General features: G+C 38.0%; 1 protein-coding gene across 8 annotated transcripts in view; it reads left to right on the forward strand.

Moving 5' to 3' along the window:
* The window catches only part of LOC118521761 (uncharacterized), a 479907-nt gene that overhangs the window by 296101 nt on the left and 168586 nt on the right, over positions 1-15220 (forward strand). The gene's annotated exons all lie outside the window — the stretch shown is intronic.

Raw genomic sequence — 15220 nt, forward strand, 5'->3', positions numbered from 1 at the left:
ATTTCTTCTGTAATTAATTTCAGCCTACTAATGCTGAGTGAATTCTTTGTTGAATTCATTTTTCACTACCTATTCTGTCTCTTTCTACATATGGATATCAGTGTATATATCAGAGATATGTGTAACTAGTGTTATGGATGGTTTTGGCAGTTCTCATCCAAGTTTTATTTCTTCCACATCAGAAAGATGTTTCTAAAGCTTATGACCATGACCATGATCATGTCATTTATATTTTTTAAATACTCCAATAATTCTTCCTTGCTCTTAGGATAGAGTCGGAATGTCTTAACCTGGTTTAGGAAGCTCTGCATATTCTGTTACTGGTTACTTCTCCAGTATTATCTAGACCAACTGTTTCAGTTCCATAAGGATACTCCACTTTCTTTCCCTCCAGATCTTTGTATACATTGTTCCCTTGCCTCCAATGATTCTTGCTGATCCCTAGCTACCTCAGTACTCTTTCCCCCCAAGTTCTGAGTCTGGCTCCTTTCTGGTTCATCCTTTACATTTCAACTTAGGTGTCCCTTCTCCATGATCAGTCCCCTGAGCCCCTAACCTGTGTAAAGTCCCTTTCCCTCTGTACAAAGTCCCTTTCCCTCTGTGCACCCAGAGCATCCCCTACTTGATTAGCACTTGATCACACCGTGTCCCCATTTACTTTCCTACATCACCTACTGGACAGTCAGAATAGTAAAAACAGAGATTATGACCATCTTAATAAAATTATAAGCATAGTATATGTTACTAAACACTTACATGCTACTGATTATGCTAAATGCCTTAGGTGGCATATCTCATTCAATCTTCATAGACCTCATCAGCATTCATTAGCAATAGTTAAATACCAAAAGAAAAATTGGGGATTAGGGGGAACGGTGTGAAGTAGTTCACAGAATCAAAGGAAAAGTTCAACAACAAAGTTGTGGTTGGGAATCAGGGAAGTCCTGGGAATCCAGGACTGTATCTGCAAGGTACTGCTAGAAGATGCACATCAAATGGTTACTGCATGAGAACAACACTTCATGGAAGAGGGAGGAATATTTCTGTAAAGAAAATTTTTTTTCAGCTTTAATGAGGTTTGACAAATAAAATTGTCATATTTAAAGTGTACAACATGATGATTTGATAGATGTATACATTCTGAAAGGATTCCCACCATTGGGTGAATTAACATATCCATCACCTCACATATTTACCTTTTATTATTATATTTCTGTTTTTGGTGAGAACACTTAAGTTCTACTGTCTTAGCAAATTTCAGTTATACAATACAGTATTATTAACCCTGGCAGCCACCTCTCTATTCTCCATTACTATGCGTTCTGTTTTTGTTTTTTGTTTGTTTGATTTTAGATTCCACATACAAGTGATGCCATGCAGTATTTGTCCTTCTCTTTCTGGCTTATTTCACTTAGCATAATGCCCTCTAGAACCATCCATGTTGTTGCAAGTGGCAGGATTTCCTTCTTTTTAAAGGCTGAATAATATCCAATTCCACATGGGTGTGTGGATGGATGGATAGATAGATGATAGATAGATAGATAGATAGATAGATAGATAGATAGATGGATCACATTTTCCTTATCCATTCATCCATTGATGACACTTAGGTTTCCATGTCTTGGCTATTTTAAATATTGCTGCAGTGAACATGGGAGTGTAAATATGTCTCTTCAAGATAGTGACTTCCTTTTTTAAAATATATACCCAGAAGTGGGATTGCTGGATCATATGGTGGTTCTATTTTTAATTTCTCAAGTAGACTCAAAACTTTTTTTCATAGTGGCTATACCAATTTACACTGTTTATATAAAACAGTGTACATCAGTTCCTTTTGCTCCACATTGTTGCCGGCATTTTTGATAATAGATATTATGACAGGTGTGAGGTGGTATCTCTTGTGGTTTTGATGTGTATTTCTCTGATGACTAGTGACATTTAGTACCTTTTCATGTACTGTTGGCCATTTGTATGTCTTTAGAAAAATGTTTATTCGGATCTTTTGCCCACTTTTTAATTGAATTATTTGATTTTTTTTTTTTTTGCCATTGGGTTTATATTTTTCCTTATATGTTTTGGGTATTAGCTCCTTATTAGATTTGTGGTTTGAAAATATGTTTTCCCATTTCATAGTATGCCTTTTTATTTTGTTGGTTTCCTTTGCTGTGCAGAAGCTTTTTTGTTTGCTGTAGTCCCACTTGTTTATTTTTGTTTTTGCTGCCTTTACTTTTGGAGTGAAATCAAGGAATTATTGCCAAGACCAATGTCAAGGAACTTACCTAATATTTTCTTCAAGGAGTTTTATGGTTTCATGTTTTATGTTCAAGTCTTTAATCCACACTGAGGTGACTTTTGTGTATGGTGTAAAATAGGGGTCCAATTTCATTATTCTACACGTGGATATCTAGTTTTTCAATCACCATTCATTCAAGACAGTATCCTTTCCCCATTATATATTGTCGTCTCCTTTGTCCAAAATTAATTGACCATTTATGTGTGCAGTTATTTCTCAGATATGTATTCTGTTCCATTGATCTATATGTCTGTTTTTATTCCAATACCATACTGGTTTTGATTACTCTAGCTTTGTAATGTTTGAAATCAGAAAGTGTGATGCCTCCAGGTTTGTTCTTTCTTAAGATTGCTTTGACTATTCAAGGTTGTTTGTAGTACCATATGAATTTTAGGATTGTTTTTTCTATTTTTGTGAAATATGCAGTTGGAATTTTGACAGGGATTGTGTTGAATCTGAAGATCACTTTGGGTAGAATGGACATTTTAACAATATTCTTCAAATCCATGAACATGGAATACCTTTCTGTTTATTTGTGTCCTCTGCAATTTTTTTATCAGTGTTTTATAGTTACCAGTATTTAGATCTTTTACTTCCTTGGTGAAATTTCTTCCTAAGTATTTTATTGTTTTTGATGCTATTGTAAGTAGGATTGTTTTCTTAATTTTTCTTTCCAGCAGTTCATTGTTAATGTATAGAAAAGCAACTGATTTTTGTATGTCAATTTTGCAACTTTACATATTCGTTGATTAGTTCCAACAGTTCTTTGGTGAAATCTTTAGGGTTTGTCCTGTTCCTGATGTTAAAGTAAAAACTTAGATTTTCACTGTTGAGCATGATGTTGTCTGTGGACTTGTCGTATACGCCTTTTATTATTGTTGACGTACATTCCTTCTATAAACAATTTGTTGAGAGTTTTTATCATACAAGGATGTTGAATTTTTCTAATGCTTTTACTGTATCTATTGAGGTGATCGTATAATTTTTCCCTTTATTTTGTCAATGTGGTTTATCATATTGACATATTTGTGGATGTTGAGCCATCCTTGCATCCCTGGAATAAATCCCACTTGATAATAGTGTATGATTCTTTAACTTTACTGTTGAATTCACTTTGCTAATGTTTTCTTAAGGTTTTTTACATCTATGTTCATCAAGGATATTGGCCTGTAATTTTCTTTTCTTGTAGTGTCCTTGTCTGGCTTCAGTGTCAGGGTAATGCTGATCTCATAAAATGAGTTTGGAAGCGTTCTCTCCTCTTCTAATTTTTGCAAGAGTTTGAGAAGGATTGGTATTAAATTTTTGTAAAGACCTTATTTACATATTTGATTGAGAGAGAGAGAGAGTGTGTGTGTGTGGGGGGGGAGCAGAAGGAGAAGGACAAGCAGACTCTGCACTGAGCACAGAGCCTAATACATGGCTTGATCTCAGGACCCCGAGGTGCCCCAGTATTCTTCTTTAAATGTTTGATAGAATTCACCACACAGGTGCCCCAGTATTCTTCTTTAAATGTTTGATAGAATTCACCAGTAAACCATCTGGTCCTGGGCTTTTTTGTTGTTGTTGTAAGGTATTTGATTACTGATTCAATCTCCTTACTAGTAATTAATCTGTTTGGATTTCCTATTTCCTCATGGTTTGATCTTGGTAGATTATATGTTTATAGGAATTTATCTGTTTCTTCTAGGTTATCTAATTTGTTGATATAAATTGTTCATAATAGTTTCTTATCCTTATTATTTCTGTGGTATCAGTTATAATGTCTCACTTTTATTTCTTTCTGATTTTATTCAAGTGTTCTCTTTTTTGTAGCCTAGCTAAAGATTTATCAACTTTGTCTTTATGAAAAACCAGCTTTTAGTTTTGTTTATCTTTTTTGTTGTCTTTTTAGTCTCCATTTCATATTTCCAGTGTGATCATTGTTATTTCATTCCTTCTATGCACTTGGTATCAGGTTGTTCCTCTTTTTCTAATCACTTAAGGTATAATGTTAAGTTGTTTATTTGAGATATTTCTTTTTTCCTAATGTAAGTGTTTATTGCTATAAACTTCCCTCTTAGAACTGCTTTTGCTACCTTCCATACATTTTACTATTCTGCATTTCCATTTTCCTTTGTCTCAAGATATTTTTTTATTTCAAATTTTAAGTTCTTCTTTGACTCCTTAATTATCCAGAAGCATGTGGTTTAACCTCCACATACGTGTGAATTTTCCAGTTTCCCACCTGTTATTGATGTCTACTTTCATACCATTATGGTCAGAAAAGATTATTGAAATGATTATAATGTTCTTTAATTTATTAACATCTGTTTTGTGGTGTAACATATGATCTATACTATAGAATATTCCATGTGCCTTTGAAAAGAATGTGTATTCTGTTATTATTACATAGAATTTTCTGTATATATCTGTTAGGTCCATATGGCTTAACACATGATTTAAGTCCAATATTTTCTTACTGATTTACTATCTGGATGATCTATCCATTGATGAAAGTGGGGTATTAAAGTTCCCTACTATTATTGTACTGCTGTCTATTTCTCCCTTCACATCTGTCATATATTTACCTTTACCAGTGTGTCTTATACTTTTATATGTTCTCATGTTACTAATTAGCATCTTTTAGCTTGAAGAATTCCCTTTAACATTTCTTTTTTTTTTTTTTTTAAGATTTTATTCATTTATTTGAGAGAGAGAGAGAGAGTATGAGCAGGGGGAAGGGGAAGAGGGAGAGGGAGAAGCAGACTCCCTGCCAAGGAGGGAGCCCAATGTGGGGCAGGGCTTGATCCCAGGACCCCGAGATCATGACCCGAGCCAAAGGCAGATTAGAAGCCAGATCTTCAGGCAGCAGCTGGGAAAGTATGCAGTTAAGCTCCTTCCAGGGAGAAATAGATACAAATATTTTTCCCTGCTCTTTCTTCTCTAAGTCCTGGGGGAAAGCTCTGGCAAGTGCTCACAGGTGTACCCATTAATAACTTTTTCTTTGTTTGCTATAGTCCTATGGAACTCATGAATACATGCCCCACTTGGCTAGCAGAGCTAGGCATTCCAGAAGCCTGTCCCTTGGCAGCAGCTGCAAAAGGCAGAATACCAGATGGGTGGACAAGCTCATTCCAGAGAGTTGCTGGTGATCTGGTTTTATTGTTGGAGTGAGCCAGAGGTAGAAGGTGGGGGAAATACCCACCAGCAATGTTGGAATCCTGGGATTTTAGCCAGCAGATAAGTGAGTGCTAATTAGAAAATCAACCTCAAGGCAGCCTCTTGTAATATATGCAAACTCCTCTAGGTAAAGCCTGGGGAGATGGGCTTTTCTGCCTGTTCCCTCTGTACTGAGCTCTGGGGGTATAGCCACAGTGAGTGCTCATGGACTCATTAAGAACTACTCCCTTGTTTGCTGTAATCCTGTGGAACTCCTAAACACAAGCTTCATTGACTTTCAGAGCTAGGTGTTAAGAGGCCCACCCCTTGGATGGGAGCCATAAAAGTTGGGGATAGATAGACAGTATAAACCCTTTGTTCCTCAGGGAGAAGCTGGAAGTTTAGGGTTCTCTCCTGATTGTATGGTGCCAGGGCTGCAGTTTATGGCAAGGGTGTGTCTCAGCCTTTCCTGCCCATTTTGATATGGTATTTTTTCATTTGCCTGATGTGTAGGAGTCCCTCATCTAGTTTCTGGATTTCTCTCAGAGGGACTTGCTCCATCATAGGTGTACATTCAGTATGTGTGTTGGAGAAGGGAAATCAGGAGTTTCTATGTCATCATCTTGGTCCAGAGTCTATAAAAAAATTTCGATAAGAAAGAAATAAGGCTAGGAGCATACTGAGGTATTCTTATTTGCTGACAATAAAATGGATGCTTTGAGAGATTATAATTTGTTGAGGTAATTAGCAGAGCTAGACCTTAACCAAGTCTATTTGACTACAAATACCATGCTTGCAACCAATATATTATAATGATCCCTTACTCACCCTTGCACCCTCAGTGACTGCTAGAGTATTAGAACAAGGTGAGAATTCCACAAATATTCCTTGGGTAACTGAATGAAAAGATAAATAAATAAATGGATAAAGATATTGGTCAGTGGTCAAAAGTGGCTGAAGCATAGGATGTGTGGAGATTTGTGTAGGTATATGAGGAAGGAAGTGTAGGATGGCCTTACACTTTTCTATCAGTCTTACTTCCCCAAAGTTGGCCATTTTTCTCGTGTCTTACTACCACATACCACAAATCTTGCCTCAATGTATTTTACTTGTTCTTTGGCCAAGAATGCATCTCCATTTCCCACTGATTCATTTAAACTCATTTGTGATTGAAACCTTCCTAAATAGGTTATTTTTCTAGATCTTCCTCATCTATGAACCTGAAAGAAAGTTTTGCCTTTACAACATTAATTATATTGATATTATTGACTTTCAAAGCTTGCTCACTGCTTAGTGTCTATTACATACTAAACAATGCATTGCCTCAGTCAGATTAGCATCAGCTGTACAAGGACAGATAAAGGTTATGCCCACTTGCTCCCAAATAGTGAAAAACAAATTAAAGGTGCTTTATGAATAATTATTTCTTGATTAATTACTGAAGTATCAGTTAACAAATCAATAGTCTGTCTCTGGAAATGGCAAAGCTAAACTCCCTGGCTGTAAATCAATCAAACCATAATAATTTAAAGTTTGTAGACTCAGGACCTGGCCCTGCCACTGATTCACTGACCTGAAGCCAGGTATTTATCCATACTGTGCTTGAATTCTGCCCTATATGCTGTGCATCCTTCCTGTATGGGAGCACCAGAAGTCATGTAAAGTACTGAGACTCCATTAAAAACATACTTAAAAAGACAACTGAAAAATCAGAACAAGCCACTGCTTCCTGAATGCCCTCACTAATTTGCTAAAAACAAAGAACACTCCCAACCTGGTCATTTCTTCTATTCTAATGTAGAACCATAAAATGTCTTTACAATAAATCTCTCTGATTCAGTTTGTCTTGGGCAGAATCCAAAATCCTATTTCTTTTTCAGTGGTTTCCTAGCTTGCTGTCAAAGGATTATCTTTCTTGTTGTGAATGGGGCTTAAGATATTTTTGTGTTTGTCAGATATTTTCTCTGGAGGATTTTTTTATTCTCTCAGCAATACTGTACAGATTTTGACATTCTTCTTCCAAACATGTTACATGATGTTTTTAGTAAGTACTTAGAGGGAGAGGCACCAGAGATTAACAGTAAGACAATAAATGTGGAACAAAAATCAGGTGTCTCAAATTTCCTTTCTTGAGAGCAGATATTCTGGAACTGACAAAATGAAATAGAAGCTTATAGAAGGTGTTAGGGAGTAAAGCAACACACACACACACACACACACACACACACACACACACACACACACACACACTCACTTACCCTTACTATCCAGAATAAGCATAGCTCTTAAATATGCTTCTACCCTAAAAACATTTTTCAGGACAGTGAGTAGGCAGATGTTATTGAGCTTCTGTCTCAAGACAGTAATTAAGGATCATCATCTATTAACCTTCTTCACCTAGTCAGTGGTGTTTAGGTGAAGTTTTCAGCTATTATAGGATTAGAAATCGCTAGAGGAGCAGGATGAGTGTGTTAGTCCATTTGGGCTGCTGTAACAAAAATACCACAGACTGGGTGGCTCATAAATGATAGAAATTTTTTCTCACAGTTCCGGAGGCTGGGAAGCCCCAGATCAAGATGCCAGCAGTTTTGGTGTTTACTGAGGATCTGGTGAGAGCCTGCTTCCTGGTGCATAGATACCATTTTTGTGCTGCATCCTCACATGACAAAAGAGGCAATGGAGATTTATGGGGCTTCTTTTCTAAGGGCACTAATCCCATTCATGAGGGCTCCACCCTCATGACCTAATCACTTCTTAAAGGCCCCACCTCCAAATACCATCACATTGGGGGTTAAGTTCCCATAAGTGAATTTGGACACAAGCAGTCAGTCTATAGCAATGAGCGATTTCAAGATCTGCAAGATGTTAAAGTGCAGCTCTGGCTAAAATCACTGATACGAAGAACGTTATTGAACAGAATATTGGGCAAAACACAACTTGAGGAAACCTGCCCATAACCATGATACATCAAATCCCTCTGAGGTGTCAAAAATCTTTGTACATTAATACCCAGAGGTGAAAATCTTCAGAGCTTGGGCTTTCTATTTATAAAAGACTCTAGATATGAAACGTTGAAGGTTTCTAGACCCTGTGGGTTTAGCTGTCAATTTTGTGTGTTTCTGTTCTCTTTTCTTCTATCTTCTTTAAGTAAAAACTCCTGCTGCTACATGCTATGAAAAGCTGAAATTTCTACTTTTGATCAGTTTTCATATATTGAAGCCACAAGACAAATGCAAGGAGGGTGAAGTGCCTTTGAATTCCTTTTTCTGTGTAGAAAGTAAGGAAGGAGAGGAGAAGACAGAGGGTAACTTGAAGACACCAAAAAAAGGTGGGAGTTGACCCCAAAAGCTCCTCTTTCATTGACCTCACAAGGCAGACAAGATAGGGAGAAATCGAAGAACATTGGGTGATTTCAGGGCATCATTTATTGCAGGGGTAGGAGCAACAAAGAAGACAAAGTAAACTGAGGGCCTCAAGGCAGAACATTAGTGCCTTTTTTTTTTTAAGGCATCATAAAATTTCCATTATAAATATTAGAGCCAAAGCAATTTTATGAATTTTATGATTTTACATCAGTATGCCAATTGGAGGTTTTCAGGATTAAAATATGTAGTATTTCATGATATAGAATTATCAGACTGCTACATCTTCATGTAAATATATTGAGTCTACAAAGCCATTTTATTTTATTTATTTTTTTTATTATCATGTTATGTTAATCACCATACATTACATCATTAGCTTTTGATGTAGTGTTCCATGATTCATTGTTTGCATATAACACCCAGTGCTCCATGCAGAACGTGCCCTCCTTAATACCCATCACCAGGCTAACCCATCCCTCCACCCCCCTCCCTTCTAGAACCCTCAGTTTGTTTTTCAGAGTCCATCGTCTCTCATGGTTCATCTCCCCCTCCGATTTCCCCCCCTTCATTCTTCCCGTCCTGCTATCTTCTTCTTTTTTTTTTTTAACATATAATGTGTTATTTATTTCAGAGGTACAGGTCTGTGATTCAACAGACTTACACAATTCACAGTGCTCACCATCGCATATACCCTCCCCAATGTCTATCACCCAGCCACCCCATCCCTCCCACCCCCCACCACTCCAGCAACCCTCAGTTTGTTTCCTGGGATTAAGAATTTCTCATATCAGTGAGGTTGTATGATATATGTCTTTCTCTGATTGACTTCACTCAGCATAATACCCTCCAATTCCATCCACGTCGTTGCAAATGGCAAGATTTCATTCCTTTTGATGGCTGCATAATATTCCATTGTATATATATACACTACATCTTCTTTATCCATTCATCTGTCGATGGACATCTTGGCTCTTTCCACAGTTTGGCTGTTGTGGACATTGCTGCTATAAACATCGGGGTGCATGTACCCCTTTGGATCGCTACATTTGTATCTTTGGGGTAAATACCCAGTAGTGCAATTGCTGGGTCATATGGTAGCTCTATTTTCAACTTTTTGAGGAACCTCCATACTGTTTTCCAGAGTTACAAAGCCATTTTCTATAATTTTGTAGCAGTCAGTGACAAAAGATACAGTTTAGAAATTTCAGATAATAAATCCAAGAAGTTTAGAACTGCAAACATACAGCTTTTCAGAGAGCAAATGAATGCACCTCTCAGAATCATTTTTGTATATATTATTATAATTATCTCCAAAGAATTCTGGCATTGCTTCAGAAACACAAAACAAAGGGCAAGATCATACAGAGGATTTTTTGAGTGGGTTTGCAAGTATAGGTTCTTGGGTCAAGAGCAGCCCTGTGGGGGTTCCTGGGTGGCTCAGTTGTTTAGCGTCTGCCTTCGGCTCAGGTCATGGTCCCAGGGTCCTGGGATCGAGCCCCACATCTGGCTGTCTGCTCAGTGGGAAGCCTGTTTCTCCCTCTCCCACTCCCCCTGCTTGTGTTCCCTCTCTCGCTATGTCTCTGTCAAATAAATAAATAAAATCTTAAAAACAAAACCAAAAAAAAAAAAAAAAGAGTAGCCCTGTAGATCTGCACATTACCATAGTAGGGAAGGTAAGGGGCTAGTAAACTCCATGTGGGCCGTATTTCCTGGTAGGGTTCCTCCACAACAGAGGAAGGGAAGCTTCGTTAGTTACTAACCTTAGCTAAGTTAACTATCCCCTGAAGTCCAGTTTTTCCCAGCTATAAAATTAAGATAATAATAGCTATGCTGGATTTTAAGAGGGTCATATGAGATAATGTAGGTGAAAGTGTCATCTACCCAATATTAGATGTGAAAGAACTAAAGATTAAAAACTCCGAACTGCTTCCACCAGGAAAGATATGCATATTAAATAGGGAAGGTAATGTATTTGACCCAGTGGGGAATCCTTTCCAGCACAGACTGAAAATGAAAATCATCCTCCCCACCAAAAGAAATATATGAGAAAAGGCCCTCAGTTGGGGTGATGTGGACAGAACACAAAAGAGAGAAAGCAGCAGAGATAGTCAAATAGAAAAGTCATGTGTAGCTCATTTATAGCCACTGGCAGGATTTTTGCACCTTATATTAAATGAAGCAAACCTCATTAGGGAGGACATTGATAATGATCCAGTACTTCATGTCTTTGATTGAGGTCAATAAAGTAGACCAAACTGATGCAGAGGAGGAAAAAAATCTCATTAACCTCTAGAACATAGAAATGCTGAATATAATTTTTAAAAGTGTTTAATATATAACTCTGCTCAAAACTAAGAAATGAGCAGGAAACTCCAGGTCATAATGGTGAGTGGAAGCTGAAGCCAAATTGCTACCAAGAACTAGTTCTATATTTAGGACCAGACACGTGGGGACAGAGTTTTGATTCCAGCGCATGTGCCCAAAACAGGATCCACAAAGGGCAACTCGGGTGAGAAAGTCAAAGGAAGTTGGCCTTCCCCTCATGTGGATGAGAGAGAATGAGCCACTCATGAGAAGTCTGAATCCTACTCCCGCACCATGCATAAGTGAGAAGTCTGAATTCATGATCCTTCATGGTGGAGAGACATCAGATAAGAACTTAACATAAAAGAGACATGCTGCATGTTGGAGCCCCTTGGCTCCCAACATGGGCAAACCAAAACCACTCTGTAAGGAAGTTGCAACCAGTACACAGGGGGTTCCCATGAAAAACAACCCAATGAAGAGGATCTCACAGTAAAAAATAATACTAATAAAAATTTTCAAGGTGACATGAGAAAACAAAACATAGAGAATCAGGAGAATGGACATTGCTGGAAGATGTGCCTTCTCAAGAACTGAAGATAATAGATACTAGAACCATATCAAGGAGCATTTAAAATAAGTATGTCTAAAATGTTTTAAAAATAAAGAATGAAATATATTGACAGTATAGAGGATAAAAATGCAGCACAGAGGATAAGAAAAACTGAATTAAGAACACATGGGGCTAAAAACTAAAAGCTCTAATATATGTTTTGGAAGAGTTTTGAAAGGAGAGAATGCAGAAAATAGGTGAAAGTTATATTTGAAGACTAATGGATGAAATTTTTCCTAAGCTGAAAAAAAACCAGAGGCCTTTTGTAAAAGCACAGTGAGCCGGATAAAGTCAATACCTAGCAGTGAGACTTAAAACATGAAAGACAAAGACAAAATCACTAATGCTATTATAAAGAAAAAGATCACCTTCTAAGAAACATCAGTTGATGTTTTAAACAGTTATTTGTTAAAAGCAGCACATGGTTATCAGAAAGATAAAATAATATTTCAAAATGCTGGTGAAAAATGATTGTCAAACTAAAATTCTATAAGCAATTAAATATCACTCAGCAATAAAGTAAAAATAAAAATATTTTGGAAAATGAAAAGATTGAGAGTTTACTACTCACAGATGCTTACTAAAAATGCTTCACCTATATGTAGAAGAATGTTGGATAAACAAAGACATAAAGAAAAAAATGTATAGCAAAAAAAGATAAACATAATTCAAAGTAAATTTTTACTATTAATACTAATAATTATTAAATATAATTCTAATATCATTATCGTAAGTACTATAATATTGAAGGTTAAAACCAGATACATGTAAAAAACAAAACCTGAAAGATGGAGAGGGGGAGATCGGAGTCAAAATATTCTAAAGTTCAGGATGGGGGTTGAGGTGCTGGTCACCTTCAGACATTTTCAAAATATGTGCGCTAAATTTTAGGGATAATCAGTAATACAGTAGAAATAAAATGTATTATTTCCAAATCAGTGATGAATAAAAATAGAATAAAGATCAAGTAACAGAAGAAAGAAGGAAGGGAGACAAATAACAATCATGGCAAATAGAGTTTACTAAATAATAATGTAGTCCTTAATTAATATACTAGTCAACACAGATACACCTTGAAAACAAAATGGTGAATGAAAAAAAGAAAATTACAGACTAATATGTAAAGTCTGATAATATTGATGCACATTTTTTTTTAAAGATTTTATTTATTTATTTGAGAGAGAGAGTGAGAGAGAGAAAGAGCACAAGAGGGGGGAGCGGGAGCGGGAGAGGGAGAAGCAGACTCCCCGCTGAGCAAGTAGCCCGATGTGGGACTCGATCCCGGGACTCCAGGATCATGACCTGAGCCGAAGGCAGTCACTTAACCAACTGAGCCACCCAGGCGACCCTATTGATGCACATTTTGAAAGGACAAAAAACAGTCCCATACTTGAACCCACACATGTACTAGAAGAATGTGCACCAAATTTACTGTGGTGCTTGGTTCTCTGGAGAAGGGCTCACAAGAGAGAATGGATGTGGAACCAGCCCTATTACCCTGGTGTACCGATAACCAAGTACCACATTTTCTTTGAGACTAGAAACTGGCTCCTTATATGCAAATGCACTGTCCTTGATAGTCTATTTCATGCAAGCGTGAATAGAAAACTGCATATATTATGAAAAGAGAGAGAGAGAGACTCCGTGCTTTCAGCGAACTTTGACTAAGTGCATGAAAAAGTCATGGGCCTTTCTTAATGGTAAGTATCTCAGTATAAGCCTCAGCCACCACAGGACAGAAAGAATGGGTTGCACCAGGAATGCCAGTAGGGCCTGGAAAACCAAGAAGCAGAGGAGTCTGAACCAAACTCCTGGATCAGAAAAAGACTTTTTTTGTAGTTACTCTTGCTGTAATGTTTCACCAGCAATTTAAAGAGAGGGACTTGGTATCAAATACCTGATAAATACATGGTATAAATACCTATAACCTGATACAGTTATATATAATGGTCTCAGAGACTCTCAAGGTTTGTCTCAGTGATGTCAGTAAAAGGGGACAGAGTGCTCTAAGATAATTTGCATTGGGGGTTGCTTTCGTTTGTATTTAAAGCTACCAAAGTTATCAGGCAATTAAGCACAATTTAGCACTTGGGTGGGAAGTTATGGCCAGTGAGCCGAGGCTGGGCGGGCTACCCCTGCTGCCTCAGAGGGGATCCAGGACTGCTCATCCACCAAGGCTGACAGCAGGCAGGGGGCAGCAGAGAGCAGGAAAAGAAAGCCCCTGGGCACCTACCCACTTGGTCTGTGGTCTCTGCTGGTCCAGTGGTCATGTGTTTGGCAGTAAGCTATGAGCTAGTGCAAGCATGTTAGCTGAGATCCTGACACACTAAGAAGGAAGGCACTGAACTCTACAGGGTCCAGTTCAGAGAAGATAGATACTAGGAATTAGACTGCCCATGTCTCCCTAACTGCCAGTATCAGAGTGCTATGTAGTAGAGCCAGGCAAGGGCTAAGGGAGCCAGAAGAGGAATGGGCCTTGGGACAGATGGAACTGAGTCACCCTCATCAGCACTGTCCAGAGGGGCCACCTTCACCTCTTCAACCACACCAAGAAGACAGGGACACTTCAGTTTGACTATCAACAGAGAGGGGACCATAACCTTGACACAGATAATCATATGAGGAGATTGTTGTCTTCCTCACTTTCCTCTCTGGTTCAACACCAGAAGAGAAAAGGCAGAGAAGGGAGAGAGAGAAGTGTGTGAGAGGACACACTGAACCCCACATCCTAAGACCCCCAGAGACCCAAGTCTACCCTATACTCGGGATAGGAGAAGAGCTTGAATAGAAATCATATCACCAGTCCTGCATATTCGCAGGACTGGTGATATGATTTCTGGGCCCAATGCAAAATGAAAACACTGGGCCCCTTGTTCAGAAGTATTAAGAATTTCAAGATGGTGACAGGAGAAGGCCCATATACGGCCCTGTGTGACCACAGGGGTCACATGCCTGTGAAACCAACCCTTAGAGTGTATGAGAATAAAATTTGAATAGAGCTAACTTATGATGGAAACTAGAATGATACTGTTTGAACAACCAAGTAATGCTGAAGTCATCTACTCTGGAAGAGATACCCTTGAGGCAGTATATCAGTGGGAGAGGGTGTTCAACACAACACAGTTGGTAAAGATCACTGGGGGAAAAAAAAAACTCATGTATGATCCCAAGTTGAAACTGCTCATTAATCCTGTTACTATCTAAATATTTTATGCACTGGAGCACAGCCTTTTTACAGCAGACATTATAGTTTGTCAGGAAAAGAGAGCCTGATGCATACAATTTTACAAGGAGGGAGACGGCAGATAAATGCAAGGTTTTCCATAATTCTCTCTTAAGAAATCCATCATTTTAGACTTGGAGGCTGTAAGCATTTCTGAGATTTGCTCAAGATCACAGTGCTAGTAAAAGGTAGAGGCCAAATTCCAGTCCAGGCCATCAGCTCCAATCCCTGTTCATTCCACCTCACCATGCTTTTCTGGGGATCCACCTTATGCTGTGTGTACT

The sequence above is a fragment of the Halichoerus grypus genome, chromosome 4 (genome assembly GCF_964656455.1).
Source record: "Halichoerus grypus chromosome 4, mHalGry1.hap1.1, whole genome shotgun sequence".
NCBI classification, from domain to species: Eukaryota; Metazoa; Chordata; class Mammalia; order Carnivora; family Phocidae; genus Halichoerus; species Halichoerus grypus.